The 17,846-nt window shown below is 43.6% G+C and overlaps 1 long non-coding RNA gene across 1 annotated transcript; it reads right to left on the reverse strand.

The window, feature by feature from the left end:
• Positions 1-2,662: 2,662 nt before the first annotated feature.
• LOC310897379 lies at positions 2,663-14,326 on the reverse strand. The gene is made up of 2 exons (XR_014582263.1): positions 12,036-14,326; positions 2,663-8,057 (listed from the first exon to the last, which is right to left on the reverse strand). It is a non-coding gene; the product is annotated as an uncharacterized lncRNA (long non-coding RNA).
• Positions 14,327-17,846: the final 3,520 nt, after the last annotated feature.

The raw sequence follows: 17,846 nt of genomic DNA on the forward strand, positions 1-17,846 counted from the left end.
TACGCATATCCATCCTGAGCTAGATCCTCGTGTACATTGATGGTTGTGCCTCTGGGCTGAGGGCTCTACATTGGTATGAAATCTTATCAATATGTCAAGGCTACTCCTCAGCAGAATCACATTCCCTTCCTTCTTCAGTCCTGCTCAGGGAAGGGATCTTCCCCCTGGGCTGTTCCCCTCCATCACCCTAGGATTGATACACCGGATTTCCATTATGTTGAAAGCCAGCATGACTCTGTATGGCAGCTCTCCAGCCTTGGACGGAAAGGAATTAGGGCTTTTTCAGAAGTTCTCTCGTGAATACTGTTCAATACAGTGAGATGATTGTGTTTCTGTTCCCCATATGATCTCAGGGCACTCCCACTCCTGAACATTAAAATTTAGGCTTGTCTTTGGGAAAAAAAAAAAAAAAAAACATGAATATGGACAACTGACTCTTCAATGGAAAACGTGTGCATGAACCCATCTCCCTCTGGCAGCGAGGCTGGAACAGGAGCTCCCTGTGTTGCACAACAAGGCAACTGTATCTCCCTGCTACAAGGGAAAACCTGAGGACCAAGCCCAGCTGACCCAATTTACAATTTCTGAGCCTCCTGTCAGTGCATGGTCCTCAGCAAGTGCCCACACAACCTCCAGAAGACCATCCACGCCTCCTCAGGGACACCCTGTCCTTTCCACCAAAGGCACCCAACACAAGGGCAGTCACATGTGGATGTGGAGTAGAAGACCTCTTGTGCATGCAGACCCTTGGGGCAGAGGCCAAGCCACCTCAAGCCACCCACCTGGCTCGTTCTGCCAGCCAACAAGTGGAGCTCCCTGTTTTCTTACTGTGGACGTTTACATGAGCAGCAAACCTTTTGGCTTGTGGCCATCCTCAGAAACACAGATCAGTCATTTAATTATATCAAAGAATACGGATGCTGGAAAACGTGGACGCAGATCAGTGCTCGGTTTGATAAACTGGTGCTATACAAACAAATGGCCAAACAACCTCCCACCCTCCTTCCGGCCCACAATCAAAGCAGCAGGCGGGGAAGAACAAACACACAAGAAAACACCACTGAGGTACCGCAAAAGTTTATTACCAGAATTGCTGTTCGTTATTGATTAAAGATTGTGGGAAAACGTTTGAATGAAATGACGGTTAAACATAGGGATGCCTGTGCTAGGTCAGAGGAGCAGCATTTCTAGTCCCCGTCCAGGATTATCTCCTACAGCAGCCGACAGGAATCACCTAATGACAGAGTGAGGACTGGGGAGGCTGCTCCCCAAAACGCTTCCGCAGGATGTGCATTTGCACCTCAAAGAGGTCCTGAATCAGAGGCGTTTGTGTCGGACGTCCCCGCATGGATTTTTCTTCCATGATCGTACCTAATTGCATTTTGAACTTCTCACATCCCCAACATCCTGTAGCAACGCGTTCCAAGATTTAATTGCATTTTGTGTGAAGAGGCATCTTCTTTTGAACCTGTCGCCTCATAATCTCGTTTGATGATCCCTCTTCCCCCCAGCTGTCACGTTAACCATTTCAGTAAATACTTCACCTTGAATCCCGTAGGAAACTTCCTTAAAAAAATAAGTTTCATATTTAGAAAATTCAGCTCTCTAAAACATACATACATCTCTGAGTATGTAAGATGCACCACCAATCTTCCTAAATAGCAAACCCAGGCTCTTTATTAGCTTACTAGGTCTCACCAAAAGCAAACACTGGCGATCCTAGCAGAGATACCTTATCTGATTCAATAGCAGCAATGCAGTATTTGCAATTTGTAAGGTGAGAACACGTGCAACACAAGTGCATAGCACAGACCAAGAACAGGTGTGCTATGGTATGCAAGCAGAAACACAGCTCTTAAGTGATCCACAGCACTTCTAGCACTTGCAGTCTTGAGCATAGTCATGAACTCGGCGTATTGGTGAAATCGTCCTGGCCTGTACTAATGCAAAAATCCTCAAATAGACCATTTCCATTGTCAGTCACGTTTCTAGAGTTTAATAGAGCTCTCCTCTACTCCTTAGTGATGCACACTGGTATTTCAGAGGGAAATGGGACAAGAAGAAAACCTGACCTTATGTTTCTCCATACACTTAGTTTATACAATCATTGTGTACAATGACTGTGTAAATCTGAATACAATCTGTAGGATTGGCAGGCTTAACCAACAAGCCCTGAACACTTAGGGCAGGCCTGCATCTCGCCAGCAGGACCTTACCCAGGAAAGCCTGGCCCTGTAGTATCCCTGAAACCACGCTCTGCCACAGCACAGCCCAGACTGATGGAGGAACGATGGCGGAGCACAGGCTGAGGTGATAAGGTTTATCGCTCCGCTTCCTTCACTGGTAACAGCCAGCCCTACACAGATACAGTTTTTAAGAGCGCAGACAAGAAATTACTGCCAATTTTTTCCACAGTGGCACCCTCAACGCATGAGGGAGAAGGGGAGCGCGATCTAAAGAAGCACCGAACGAGCTAAGCCCGGCGGAGCCCCCGTGCCCCTGAGGCGAGGCGGAGCGCCGTGCCCGGCCGCCCTCAGCCTCCCCCGCACCTGCCCCTCACTGCGCAGCCGCCGCCCGCCGCCCGCTATTTATAGCGCGCTATTTTAATCGCGCCCGCTGATTGGCCGCCATCCGCGTGACGCCTCCGGCTCTCCCGGGGCAAAGTCCCTGCGCTCTCCCCCCCCCCTCCCTCCCCAGGGTGGCGGCCGGGGTGTGGCGCTAATGGCGGCCGCCGCGCGCGTGCGCAGTGCCTGGGCGGGAGGGAGCCCTGTGGGGAGTCCCGGCTCGGTTGCGGTGGGGTCGCTTCGGGAGCGGCTCCGGGGTCGTGGGCTGCGCTGTTCCGGCCTCGCTGGGGAGGGCAGGGAGGCTGCGGTGTCCTCCCCAGTTGGGCATAGGGCAGGCGGGAGTCGCCTCGTGGCCCTCAGCCGCCTGTGGGCTGTTCGGCTCCGCGCTCAAAATGGCGGCGGGGGTGAGGGGAGGCTCCCGCCAGGGCGGGCGCGGGGCTGAGGGGGCAACGCCCACCGAGGGCGAGAACACCTCATGATGCTGCTGTCACCTGTCCATCGATGCCCTTGTAGCGGGGAAGGGGTAGAAGGCATCCCCCCTGAGAAATGGGGCTGTGGGCATGACCGTGAGGGGACCTGCGGCTTCCACAATTGCTTTGGGTGTCGATCTAGCTGTGAATGTGCGCCGTGGGAGCCCCAGGGAGCAAGTGCCCAAGGCTTACAGGAACATCGTGACAGAAGTGCCACACATACGTGCATCTACAGACCTCTGATGCTGCTGAAATGAACCTGCAGAAGTGTCCCCACTGTGTCCATCTCTAGGTGTAAATACACACAGCCTTAAGTTGATGAAACTTTGCTGATTTTGGTTTCCAGATAGGAGCACTCACAATTAGTCCACTCCTCCAGGACAGGATGGCACAGCATCTTACGGCTCACGTCACTGAAGGTTTATTTTTGGTATATAGCACAACCTTCTTGAGAACATCTACCACATGGGCTAAGTGTGTTACCAGAACTCGGCGCCACTCAAAAATAGCCTCCAGAACACCTGGCAGATAAAAGATGTGTTATTTTCATACTCTGTATTTATAGAAACAGTTTGTGATTATGGTTGGGATGTTTTCAGTAGTTGCAGTCCCTCTTGTCTCCAGCAGGTCTGCTAGTATATCAGTATGCATCTGATACTAAGGTCAGAAAACTTCCCCAGGAAAGATGAAAGACTAAGATTGCCATTTTGTGCGGTCAGAGCTCAACACTAACTGCTGTGTGCCACCCCATTCTGGGATGACAGATGAGATATAATTGCCTGGTATTCTTACGTGGGTGTGGATTATTCTCCAGTTGATCAAACTCTTATCAACTAAGGCAGCACTCAGAAAGGCCCAACTGCAAGTATTAGCTTGGCAAACCTAGCACAAGGCTCACCAAGCAGTGATAATTGCCTCCCTTAAATCTTGTGGAAATCATCATCCCTGGAGTCCTTGGGTGTAGTAATCAAGAGGTTGCAGCAGTCAAGCTGCAGATGGGTGTTGTGGGAAATCCCGATTTCTACAGCCAGAGCTGCTTCTGGTAGTCAAACAGGTTCAAAATCCAACAACCTACTGGTGTGGCCTCATGATACTTACATGTATAAACCCTTCATCTCCCAGAGGAATTTGTCTATGCAGGCAAGATCTGTGTTAATCTGGAGCCTGAGCCAAAAGAATCCAGGAGGGCATCTGCCAGGAGATAGACCTACCACGTGCTTAGCACGCAGGGAACAAAGGGAGGAAAGATATGGAAGAAAGTCTTTTTACAGTCTTGTGTACTAAAAGCTATAGTAGAATATTAATTGGACTTTGACTGGTTCAGTTCACACCATTTCCTGATTTAGACCATGTTTTTGGCAAGTGGAGTTACAACATAATATATAAACTTTGCAGAAGCTGTTTCTGTTTGTCCAGCTTCTGTCACAGGATTTCAGAACCTATTTCTGCTATGGCTTAAAAAAAACTAATTATTCTCCAAAGTATTTAATTGTTTAAAGCAAAACATTTGCTACTGGTCATTTGATAGTTCTAGAGAACAATACTGGTTATGCATCTTTTATGCACACATTTAGAGCTGTGTCATGCTTTATTTGTATTTACATATGAAGAACTGCTGAAAAAAGGACAGAGAAATGCATTATTCCCAGCATCTGCCTATCGATTCATTAAAATAAAGTTTTCTTCTTTCAGAAGGCAGTTCATTCAGAAATTTCCATAGTCTATGCCATGGGGTTTCCCAGGCTGTCACATCTGTACCACTACCAAGCCATATAAAACAGTGTACTGTAAAATTTTACACAGCACTTCACAGAGCTGGGCTCTTCCATCACTGATAATCACATCTAGACAATAAAATTTGGGATCTCTTGCCTCTCACATTCAAAGCTTCATTAAAAGTCAATTGAAACGTATGAAAGTCCTTTCAAGAATTTTAGTATAATTGAGGACATGCCCTCAGTGAACTTTTTTATAAAGCTCAGTGCTAAATTGTCTTTACTTGGACAAAGGTTGAGATGGAGCAGAAAGTAAATTTTGCAGTTTTCACATAATCTGCCTCTTATCTGGTTAGCTCTACCCATGCCATGTGTCTTAAGCTGTTCTATCCAAACAAAAATAAAAGTAGGTTCCTGATTAACAATAGTCTTAATTTTAAGACAATTTCCATTGACTGGAAAGTCCAGATTCATTGACATTAACGTTCCTGAGTATGCAACGTAACTTCAGTCTTGTTCCTCAAGGAGTGGTTTTGGAATGATCCACACCTCCCAAATGCTTCAATTAACGACAGTTTAAAAAGAAAATCAAGACTTTCTTACCATCTTAGAAAACCATCCGTCAACTAAGATCTCAAAAAAGTTTTTATTTGGATGAAGATTTTCCAACCTTCAAGCTAACTATATCAAGTGCCTGCTCAAGCTGAGCACATCTGATGATATTTGGAAAATAAACCTTGACTGTTGGGCTTATCCCCTATAACTGAAGCAAACTTAGATTGTCAAGGCTCTCATTGACTTTACTGGGAATTAAATCAGGGCCTGTGCCAAAAGTAAAATGCAGGTAATTCCCCAACGTTAAAAATGTGAAACTGCATTGTTAATGGAAGCATTGATTCGTTTTTTCTCTCTTAAATACCATAATTGTAGGTTACTGCAACTAAGTTTTACCACCACCACAAGACAAAGGCATCACCAAAGAATGCCAGTGAAGTTTTGCACTCACTGAGAAACTCATCTACTGCAGCTACTACATCTGTCTGTGAGTAGTGTTGAAAAATTATGTAGATCCAGTTCCTGTCTTGCCAGCGCCTCGGCCACCAGTGCAGTGCACAGCTTAGTTTTCTGAAACCCCAGAATGGCAGAGAGTAAACTGTAACCGTTAAGGAACAGCTTGTAATTGAGGAAAGTTAGGGAATGATGTTTTAGTCATGAAGGGTGATAATTTTAGGTTACAATTGTTCACACATTCATAATCAAATGCATAAAATCACATTCTACCTGCCTCATTAATATACAATTTGTAATGCACAGGAAGGGTAGACTGAGTAGTAGTCTCTGTCCTTGCATTCAGAGGGCGGTTCTTTTAAAAGACTATTGTAAGGGGCGCTTAAATTAAGGGAATTTGTCACACACAAAGGTTTCTTACCACAGTGAACCAATTCTTGGCAACCTAATGAGAGTCTGAAAATCTGTTTGCAAAGCCAGTCTTGTTGCTTGTTGTGAGTGTTGCTGCATAGGAAAATAATTGCACCTTTTATCATGAAAATGTGAGCTCCAGAGTTCAGGGAAACAGCGCGCAATTTTGTAGAAGAGAACACAGAGGTCATTTTGTATGCATGCTCATTAAGGAAAGGAATTGCACCGGAATGTGGGAGGATAGAGCGTAAATATCAGAGAAAGTCCTATGTCTGCAAGAAAACAGGGCAGTTTGTATGCCACAGAGACTTATGTGTCTCTGTGTGTCTCTGTCTATGATGTGCAGACACTATAAAGAAATTTGCAGTTTTTACTGAAGATCATAGTTGCTAGAAGTTGTCTGTCTGCTGTACCAATATGGATTAGTCTGGATTAGTCAAGCAGTGTTACTCCTGTGGAGAAACAAACAAACAAACAAACAAACAAGAGTAATGAAATCTGAAACTTGCTCTGTGATTTAGGGAACAAAAATAGAGGAAAATCTGCCTTTCACACAGTGGCAAATATGACAGGACAATACGGGGTTTGTGCAATTACATATTTATAAATACTTCCATTTTTTGAAGAATATTTTAAGATGCTTGTAAGGAATCAGTCTAATGTTGGGAAGTAATCATGACCCCTTGTGTTTCCTTTCTCAGTCTTCACTTTCAGTTGCCCATCCTGGGCCTGATCCTGACTGACTGAAATTAATGAGACTTTTGGAGTAAGGCCAGGGTCTTTCGTATGCTGCATTCAAGCCATGTAAAGCAGAACTCATGTAGAAAGAAGAGAAACATTGAGTTTAAAAGGCATGTTGTGATCATTTCCAGTTCCTCGATTTTGTCATTGACAAAGTTGCTTTACTCTCACGTGGTTGTAGGCTGGTAGCAGGGCTTGGGCTAGACCAAAAGCACTTGGTTTTCTCCAAAGTCTTGTGTTTGCTCACCTGACTGTGCCAGTACTCCCACAGAAATGCAGTACTTAACGCAACTCAAGTGTTTACACAACGCTGTTGTAAAGCAGGCCATAAATTACTTCCTTTATGGATATACCGGGGGGGTACATTCTGCTCACTGCTGTATTAATTGGGTATCAATTATTAATGAAAAACAAAACAAGAAGAATAGTAAAACCAACTTGCTATGCTGCTAGGATAATATTTACTGGTTGCTGTAGCAGGCCCTTTTTCTCTCTCTTGCCAATGCTGCCCCATATGCTTGCAACAGTGAAGGTCCTCAAGCGTCCTGCAGCAGTCTCTTCCCAGCCCCGAGCACCTGCACCGAACTCACCCTGTTTATGGCAAGGGTTTTATTAACTGCTTACACAGAACAAAACTCTTCGTCCGACAGGGCTGTTGTAGCAGGGCCTTTGTGGGTAATTTCAAGCAATCCTCACCTGGCAAACCTCCTTCCTGGTTGCCGTCTATCCTCCAGTGAGAGAGTGTTTAAAGCAAATTCAGGATGAGCAATACCCTACGTCCTTCTCGGGAACAAGGATTGCTCCATGCCTCGCTGCACCATCACCTCCTGCCCCTCCTCGCCTGGGGTGTGAACAGAGGCCCTCGGTGCAGCTCCCAGCTGGGGTGAGGAGCGAGGGGTCAAGGAGGAAGGGGAAGAGGCAAGAAGAGCTGCACGGCGGGGCGGCTTGAAGAGCACCATTGACAGGCTGTGACGGGGAACAGAGCAGGCACTGGGCAAGCAAGTGGAGAAAAAGCAGCTTTGGGTTGGAAGTTGCAAAACAAATTGTGGAGCAGAGCCGAGCAGCCAGGCTTTTGAGGGCCCCAGGAAGCAGCATGTGGGTGCTGAGGAGCATAGCTCCAAGCTGGAAATCTTGTGTACATAATGAGCCTGGAAGCAGGGAAAAGGAGAAACTTCAATAATTCAAATAGTAGGCTTATATTTACCTTCTCTCTCCCTGTTTTTACTTAGGTGTGAGCCAAATCTGGCTGACCTCCCTCCCATGAGCACTGCCACCAAACACCATCTAACAAGCCTTCCCAAAAAAGGAGTCTGTGCACATAAATACCAGAAGTAATTAATGTATATACAACAGAACACACCGGGGAAAAAGAAAAGAAAAAAAAGGAAACCTGAAAGTCATTATGTTGAAGATCAGATTAAAAGGAAATGAAGCTGTTATTTTAAATAATTTCTCCCCTCTCATTCCAGGACAAACAACACACACGGGCATTTAGCTTGAGCTTAAAACTAACAGGACAACGGTTCTGACCAGCATCACTTCAAAATCCCCTAATTATCGCAGCTTTTTATCATTTCTGAAGCCCTGATTTGTTCCATTCATGTCATCTTAGTTTTCCAAAGAACTGACAGCTCAGCCCTTCCACCTCTACTTGTGTTTAAATAAGACGGCAGAAGAAATCAGGCAATAGCACCATGACTAAAAGCAGCATCAGGCCTGTAAACTCTTGCTACCTTCAGATTGTCATGCACAAACTCTTAACTTAGTATTTGATAAGGCCCATAAACAGGTGGATTGCTGTCATCCTACACTCAGACTGACAGAATCGGTCTGATTCTGACCTTACGCATGTGCAAAAGAATTTCTGACTTTGTCCCTGTATGTTGGGTGCAGGTCTTTGGATAATGCTTAAACCATGAACACAGTCCAAGGTTATCATTTCACATTAACAAGGGTTGTCTGAGAGAGCAATCTAAAGTAACCAATTAAGAATTACAATGGGAGCCTGTACTGAAGTCATGGAATTTTCTCCACAAGACCTCTCGGTTACAGTCCTGGTCTTGACTGTGAAGGGCTTTGACATTGAGGCAGGACTTCAAGTCTGAGTCCTGTGAGAAAGGGTTCACTTAAAATCATTGCTCACTTGCATTGAAACAGCTTCCAGAGCTTTCATTTTCTTTTCTGCAAGCAGAGTTTCACTACAGCTGAGTTTGCCATAAATGGGTTCTACAGAATTATTTACTGGACCTAAAAATGATTCGATCACCTCTTTCCTAATGTTCTGAGATTGCTTACAGGCTGAATTTGAATCCGTCTGGGAGCTGAATACATAGCATTGCATTTCTTTGCAAGAGAGGAATAACCAGGTTATTAGAAGAACATGAAAATAAGCTAAATTCACTTTTCAGTCCTGCAATATGCTTGTCATTGCAAGTTTTACTGGGTTCTTCAAGGATACCTATTACAGAAATACATTGCTTAAGCACATGTAGTTGCTGCAATTCTTTTCCTATGCATTAACAATTTAAAGAAAAATGTTATACCTGAAATTAAAAACCTCAATCTCAGAATTTTACAGCTCTGGTAAAAATCAGTGTTTAGAGATTTTAGAGCCAGGAGAATTTTGATTATTTGCCTCAGCTAACATGAAACTCAGTCAGCAATGCCAGTAACTTTTGTTTAGGGCTTTGTTTGAGTTAGATTGTTCTGCTGAAATTTAACACCTGCAAAAGCAAACAAAACTTTTTCTTATTTAAGCCATTATTTACCTACCATAGCTGTGCAGTGGCATTTGAAACACAATACTTAATTGCTGCTTGGAGCACAGAAAAAGAGATCGTTTCAAATACTACACATAAACTACTGTGGGGAAATGGTCGGCGTAATCTTACTTGAAATAGCACTATTTCAAAAGTCCTAAGCACTGCACTAATGACACTGCATACTGCATTTTAACATAATTCCTGTACAGAAGGATTTTTTTGTTTTGTTCGTTTTTTTCAAAATAAGGGTGAAGACTGAACTCTGAGACAAGAAAGAACTTTGTGCAAGAGTCTGTGCTGTTATCTAAAGAACACTGTTCCTTATCTCTGCGGACCCATACAGCACAGCTAAACCCACTGCAGTGATGAGTGAGCAGTTATTTCAGGCAATAGGGGAGGAGGGTGGAGAGCAACACAAGGAAAGAGCACATTTAGATGTCAGCAAGGGTAATACAATAGAAAAGCGTTCCTTGCTGCGACATTGCTCATTTATGGGACAGCCTCCTAAAGGATCGGGAGAGTTGCTATCACTTTGAACGTAACTGGAAAAAATACTGCATTGCTGGAGGTGGTTGCACTCGGAGAGAAAGAGCTTGGGTGCTGAGTGATGACCAGGACGGAGGTTTTGTTAGTCCTGTCCGCATTGCTTTCCTGGGGAACCTTATCTGCAGGTCTCCAGGATGCCTCCAACCCCTCCCAGGCACACCTCCTGTGAGGGGGGTCCCCACGTAAGGACGGGTGGCATTCCTCGCGAGCACGTCCAGCTCTTACTCCACCCCGTGAATCAGCTGCACATGCACACCCAGTTTTGTTGTCGTATCTAAGGGCCGTTTGGCATTTTCTTGTCTCATAGCATACGGCAGGTGAAGTGAACCTAGGTCACTGTTGGTCTTTCCACCCTTCTCAGTGCTGCTGCCCTGCCTTGCAGAGCAGCCGTGGAGGGCTGGGCAGCAGAAGTGCCCCCCAGGCCTGCACTGCCGTGTCTGGCTGGAGTCGGCTGAGCCCTTCTCGCAGGCTCTCGCCAACAGGCCTCAGAGACCAGTTTCCCACAGAAGGTAGCCAAGAAGCTGCTCACAGCCCCAGGCCCAGCACACTCAGACACTCTGAAGTGAGGTCACACCTAGGGTGTCTGCGTTTCAACATGCGGTGTCAAAACCAGGCCATGTTACCTGGTGTGGCCTACTACAAAGCCCTTACGTTAACCACATCCACATGAGAACAGTCTTTGGCCTTAGAAATGACCTCTGCAAAAAAGGCCATGGCTGACACTGTACTTCGACCTCACTCCTCATCTGCCCTGGCAGAGAGACCACAGTCAGGGAAAATAACACAGGGCAGCCCACTCTCTCATAGGAAAGTGCCACACATAACCATGTACGCATGCCTTTGGGCCAACATTTCACGCATGTCTACAAGATGTTCCAGCTCTTGAGCTCCTGGTCTTCCTCAGATCAAGGATCAAGGTGCAGCTGGCTTTGGAGATAATCCAAGGCAAGTCTACGATGGTCTCTAATGACCATATGTTTGTGCTAAAACATGCAACGCAAAATCTGCAAGGCCAAATGACATTGGCAAAAACAGACAAACTTCTTGGATACAGAGACTCTACTTCACGTTTGATTGCTGCAACTACAGTGTTTTTACCACAGCGGGTTAATTAAACATACCAATTAGCTCATGAACCATCGGCTCTGGGGTCAGCAGATCCTCAGTCTCAACTGAGACCAGATAGAGGGACACAACACCCTGTTTCTGGAGTCCAGTAGCACCTCGCCCTTCTCCTCCCACACTGTAAGTGCTTGAAGGTCAAAACAGAGCCATGGACCAGCAAATCTGACTCCAAAGGCATTGCTAGCAGTTGCTGAGAGGTCATGCAGAGGAAACCATGGCACAAAAGGTGATCATACGGTTACATGTTATGCATAATCAAATAGATTTTTTTCCCCTCATCTTACTTTTGTCTTTTATTAAAAGAGACCAAACAATTCATCATGCAACCTTTTTAAGATAATCAACACATCAGTAGGTGAAACACAGAGCTGAGCTCTGTTTTGCCTAGGAGCAAATCAACTTTGTGTGAAATACTGGTTACATCTTAGGCAGCACTCCAATTCTATTTCAAAGGTTCAAGTGGTACCAAATTAGTACCTAGGTCCTGAGTTACCTACTGCAGACAGGTGAAATTCACCTGCTATTTTAAAGGTAGCATAATGATACTATTTTTCCAAAGTGTTTAAAGGAGTTGCTAGCCAACACGCTACAAGACTCTGGTGTTTACCTTTTGTGTCATGCGTCAGAGGTAATTACTTCACAAACTAGGTGTGTCATTGGGAAGCACTGAAAACTCCCTTTGTTTCAGGTTACCTGAATGCCTCAGTGCAGCAGGTGAGCCATAATCAACCTGATCCCCTTCTCCTCCAGTGAGGCCTCACAGAAGTTACTGGGTTTGGTAGCCTCTTTGTTTCTGAGTTACTGGCCTTAAGGCAGCTGGAGCTGATTAGATAAGGTGACTGTATCTGCAGCCTTTAAATAAAATGAATTTAGTTTGCCCTTACTGTTTAGCAGGCTTGTTGAAAACTAATTAAGGATATATGTATCCATTTGTAAATTGTATATGAGCTGTTTGCTATGAAACACAAATAGCTTTTTCCCATGAATGAATATTTAATTGAGGTCCAGGTAAGTCCTTACAAAATATCTGAGTTAGAATTTGGGTCTGGTGAAAGTAAGCAGTGTTCTGCTTTGTTTAGCAATGTCACCCTGCTTATACCTGCCTTGTATTTGGTCTTACGTATTTATCAGTGCCCGCCTGTTTTCAACATTATTGTGTTATCATAGAGCAAACAGAGGATTTCCTAAGAGACAGAAGGATTCTTGTACTTCAGCCTCCAGCTTAGTGTCTTACTCGTGATATACCAAGGTCAAAATTGCCTTCCTTTACCTGCAAGAAAACCTTCTACTGTATATTCTCTTCTGATTCTGCACTAGTTGTTCCCTGTACAGACTGAATTGCCTTTGGCCAGCTGCAGTCTGAGTGAAGCAGAAAGAGATTTTGCTCCTAATCATAGAATCATAAAGGTTAGAAAAGACCTTCAAGATCATCTGGTCCAACCATCACCCTCCTACCAATGCCACCCACTAAACCATGTCCCCAAACACCAGGACCAACCCTTCCTTAAACACCCCCAGGGACGATGACTCCACCACTTTCCTGGGCAACCCATTCCAATGCCTGAGAAGAAATGTCTCCTAATTTCCAAACTAAACCTCCCCTGGCACAACTGGAGGCCATTCCCTCTAGTCCTATCACTGGGTATCTGCAAGAAGAGGCCGACCCCCAGCTCCCCACACCTTCCATTTAGGTAGTTGTAGAGAGCAATAAGGTCTCCCCTGAGCCTCCTCTTCTCTAGACCAAACAACCCCAGTTCCCTCAGCCGCTCCTCACAGGACTTGTGTTCCAGGCCCTTCACCAGCTTCGTAGCCCTTCTCTGGACACACTCCAGGGCCTTGATGTCTTTCTTATACCGAGGGGCAAGTGTTGCTTTGACATGCTTTTTTGTACAGCAGAAGCAAGTGATGCAGAGTAGTGAGGTTAATGTAATACCAGTAATAAACAGCAACCCCAATATTACTTGTTTTCTATTTCTCTTGTTATTTGATGTATTTTTTAAGGCCAACTAATCTTATGCTACAAAATAAACCTAATATATAATGTTCAAAGGGGAAAGGTCTTGTTGTATACAGCTTTTAAATATTTGAGACTAGGCAAGATATGGAGAAAACATCTGAAAGAGATGGTCCTGAGTGGAACAATAGGGTGGAGTGACCACTGGGACCCTCTGCGCTTTACCTAGTAACCTCTCTACCTCAGGCAATTCCTCCAGTTTAAATTAGAAAAAATAATGGAAAACAATCTTTCATTGACATAGCTGACATTAAATGGCATAGTAATGCACCACATATATTACTGACTTAGGAGAGGCGAGAGCCATGCTAGATATTTTATCCTGGCTCAGTATTTAACTGCAAATTGCATTATTGATACTGCATGTTCTGGAGTGGAACAAGAAATACAAGCACCAGTCAATGCAAACAACTTCCACAACTTCTACTGAAAGAGCATTTAGCCGTGGAGAACTGGAAAGGTGTCAGAATCACTGTCACTTGGTCTTAAGTCTGAGATGTAAGGCCCTTCTAATGTTTGTTTCTAATGGCTTGATTTGAGAATCACTGGGCGAAACTCAACAGCTTACTTTATGCTGAAAGTCAAACAACATGGTCCTTCTGATCTTAAAAGCTGTGAGTCAGTACGATATCACAGGAAAAGAAAATGTACTTGATATCCATTAATTGTACATTTTATTCTGCATGCTTATTTTAGCCCTGAAATTCTGAATTTTGGTGCTCTTAGTTAAGCTGAAATAGCTTACTGTTTGTATTTTTGAACTCTTACAGACTCATCCCCACAGGGAGAGCAATATAAAGACCAGCAGTATATACAATTATAAAACAACTTGGAGTAAAAAAAATCCTCTGGTATGTAGATTTTTTTTTTTTCCTGTATATCAGCCAGTGAGTACTCTTTTTTTGCCTCCACCTCCTTTACTACTAACACCTGCTGTAAGCATACAGAAGCACGTGAACTAAGTTAGTCAACATTATCTGACCTGCTCTTTTTGTCAACACTGTCTTTATACATCTCTGGTTTGATGTTAAAAAAAAAAAAGAAAGAAAGGAAAAAAAAAAAAAAGAGAAAAAAAGTGAAAGAGCTGGTCCCTGTAGAAAGAGTTCAGACTTGCAGGGAATATTTGCAATATATGGCAATGAGCTCTGCTTTTAATCAGACTCCAAATATAAAAGCACAAAGGAAGATATCAAGGTAAAATAGAGATTACCTATCCAGGGGAACTCCCTTCCTCTTTCCTTTCTTATCGTATGCATTAAGATCATTATTTCATTTTGAGACGTAAAAGCTGTGTTGCCCCTGGTTTCCATTTGCTTCAAGTCTTGGACAAACATGGCTGGATTTACATGTGTGGTATAATCTCCACAAATTCAGCACATCATGAATTTCGTTTGTCACTTTATACATTTTTAAACAATGCTTTGTGATGTGATTGTTCTCTTTCAATAGATTCGGAAAACTCTCATTACTTTTTCTGTTTGTTTATCTTTGTTGTTAAGATCAATAATTCACTGTGGATTTCAGTTACAGAGACCATTACCATAGATTTTCCCTCCCTGATCACATGTATGTTTAAACCTGCCTTTACTTAGCATGTCCCCATACAGCTCTGTGATGGTGAGCCAGAGGGTAATGTAGTCTCAAGAAATACTTGTGGGTGCAGTTGAAAATAAAATGAATGCAAAGATACGGGTCTTCCAGCATGTAACCATTAGATAATTTAACGGGGTTTATTTCCAGGCCTGCATTCACCTACCCATTTCTTAGTACAAAATGGACTTGTGGGAATCCACACTAACTGGAAAAACGCATTGATTGAACTTGGCAGAAGCTTCTCAATTAGGAACAACCTAAAATGAGGAACAAGCTTTGAGCTCTTTTACCTTGTATATCCCCTTCAAAAGAAACCTGGAGAATGTCAACAGTGCTTTGACAGAAAATGCTGGTCCACGGTGACCTGAATTTGTCGGGTTTTCAATAAGCTCAGTGTGGGTAATGAGGAAGCAGCTTTCAGTTCAGGCAGAACTAGAACTCACCAGATCCTTGGCCACACTTCCTGAAGTGTGACATTTCAGGAATTATAATGCCAATATTTCAGGAATTGTAATGAGGAATAAATTGCCTTTTCACAGTCATGCACGATGCAAGAGAAGTTATTGTCAATACGTTACAATTCCTTTTCCTCCACAGCTGTTGCAATTGACAAAGAAAATCATCCTCTGTCCTAGGTGAGAGCAAATCTCTTCAGATATATATAAAGTGGCTCAGAATGCGGTATCCTTCCTTCTACCTGCTATACTGAATGCCTGCAAGTTGTCAAGGGGACAGAGTTAGCCACTCTAAATTTCCAGTTAAAAAAAAAAAAAAAAAAAGCCCTGGAGTAAAAATGCAAAGAAATCACCAGAGATGCTGCAAAACTCTTCCAACCACGCCTTGCCAAAAACTCTAAACCTGCATAAAGCTTCATATGTGTAGAAAGGAGGAGTTCAAGCCTGTCTCTTGTTGAGACCACTGATTTTGCACGAGCAACAAAGAATGGTGGTTTTAGGACACAAGATTCCATATTTCACAGTTCCAGGATCATCAAGCTTAGGAAGTTTTATTTTGACTAAAACCTGGCTGGCACCAAACCTGTTAAGCAAAAGCCACTTTATAATGATAAGTTTAAGTAGAACAGCAAAAGTAAATGGGTCTTTCTTTAAAAAAGGGAAGGCAGGCTTGATTAGGTTCTTAAAATGCAGTTTGGTTAGAGGGCAGTAGGGCACAAGAGCTGTTACAGGGAAGAAAACAGAAACTGGGTTCTGCTACTGACCTGCTGAGCAATCTAGGTCCTTTCATCACCTCCTCTGCTTTAGTAATTCCTGTAAATTGTTAGTAATGCTATCCTCTTAATAAAGAAGGTTAAGTGTTGGATCAGAGCGGCTCTTAATCCTGTAACTTAAAGGCTTCATTTTGATTTGGGTCTTATGCTTGACTGTGAGATCTGAAAGAAAATGCTGTAGTTAGGGTGGCTATAAAAGCACTTTCCTGCTTAGCCAATGCCTACATCTAGAAGTAACCATAGATTTTTCATATGAAAATTCCCCCAGCTTCTACATTTGTATGTTTTTTTCATATTGCTATTTCTGCCCTAGACTTTTGTGATGGGAGTTGATTTCATGACTGCTCCGACATTCCCCCACCCAGACTCCAATGGGGATTCAGTCCGTAAGCAATCTTAGACAATGCTTATCAGTATTATACGTGATGCCCATGCTCCAAAAATTCAGTGTGCTGACTGTCAGGACACTCTCCAGAAAGCAAGAGAACAGGGGGCTTTCATCCCCTCTCTGGAAACAGGAGTTAGACTGGCTGCACTGCATCTGCAAAGAATGCATAGACTTCTATATAAAAGAGAAGAAGGGGATAACATTATATTTCTTTCCATCCATTTTTGGGGGAAGTGGGGAGTGAAACATAAAGGACGAAAATCAGGGATCAGCTACAGAAGAGAAAATCAGCTACAGAAGAGAGTTTCTTACTGTAACAGAATACCCTGCCAAACTGAGAGTTTAGTAAGTCACTGGTGCTCTGCAGTCAAGGTGGTTTGAAAACATACCTCACACAAGGCAAAAGCCCAAGAAGGAAGCTAAGAGTCTCTAACATGTGCTCCAACCTGTCAGTTGTTTCTCGCTCCTTCCACAGAAGACAATTCTGCCTGTATGCATTCAACATGTTCTTGTTGGTTGCGTTTGGGTGGAGTGGTGTTGAGTAAGCCGGTAGTTATGGATACCATTGAGGTATCTATCTTTCCCCATATATTGCAGGTGATTGTAGGAGAATGGCACAGGGTTAGGTGCTGTGGCAAACAGGAACCTAAAGATTGTATGTTGCCACACTTAATTATTAGTCATCTAAATTCCTTTTGCCTCTACCTCTGTGTGATTAGGAAGCAATGGTAAGCGTAATAAAAATTCAGGGGGTTAAGCTTGGGTACATAAATAACATGGAAACAAGCTTACCTGACTGATTCAAGTCATTGAAGAGATTAGGATCTCTTAAATGAGGTATCACTCCAATATGGAGCCCCTGGTTGATGGTTTCCGAGCCCATGCTGAGCTTCAGACAGGAAAAGATTTGGAGAATGGAAATCTCCCTGGATCAAAATGGGCTTCCCCTTAAATCTGTGCAAAATCCCCTGTTTCTAGGGTATGCAGACACAAACATATTTTGGCTTTTCTTTTTTTTCCAAAAAAAAAGCCAAAATATGGATGTTAACACTAAGGAATAAAAATATCTCATCTGTATATTTTTTGCATCCATATATTCCCCCCCAAAAAATAATCCAAAAACACTACTTGGGTTTCTGAGTGAAAGCTACAAAAACTGGGTTGTTTAAGTATTTCTTACTTGGAACAGTCGTTTCTTGTGCTTGGCAGTTTACCCAAAACAGTGGTATTCTGGTCTGGTCCATGTCCCATGTCCAATGCCCACTGAATCCTACTGAATCC

This window comes from Anser anser (assembly GCF_964211835.1).
Source record: "Anser anser genome assembly, chromosome: 3".
NCBI lineage: Eukaryota > Metazoa > Chordata > Aves > Anseriformes > Anatidae > Anser > Anser anser.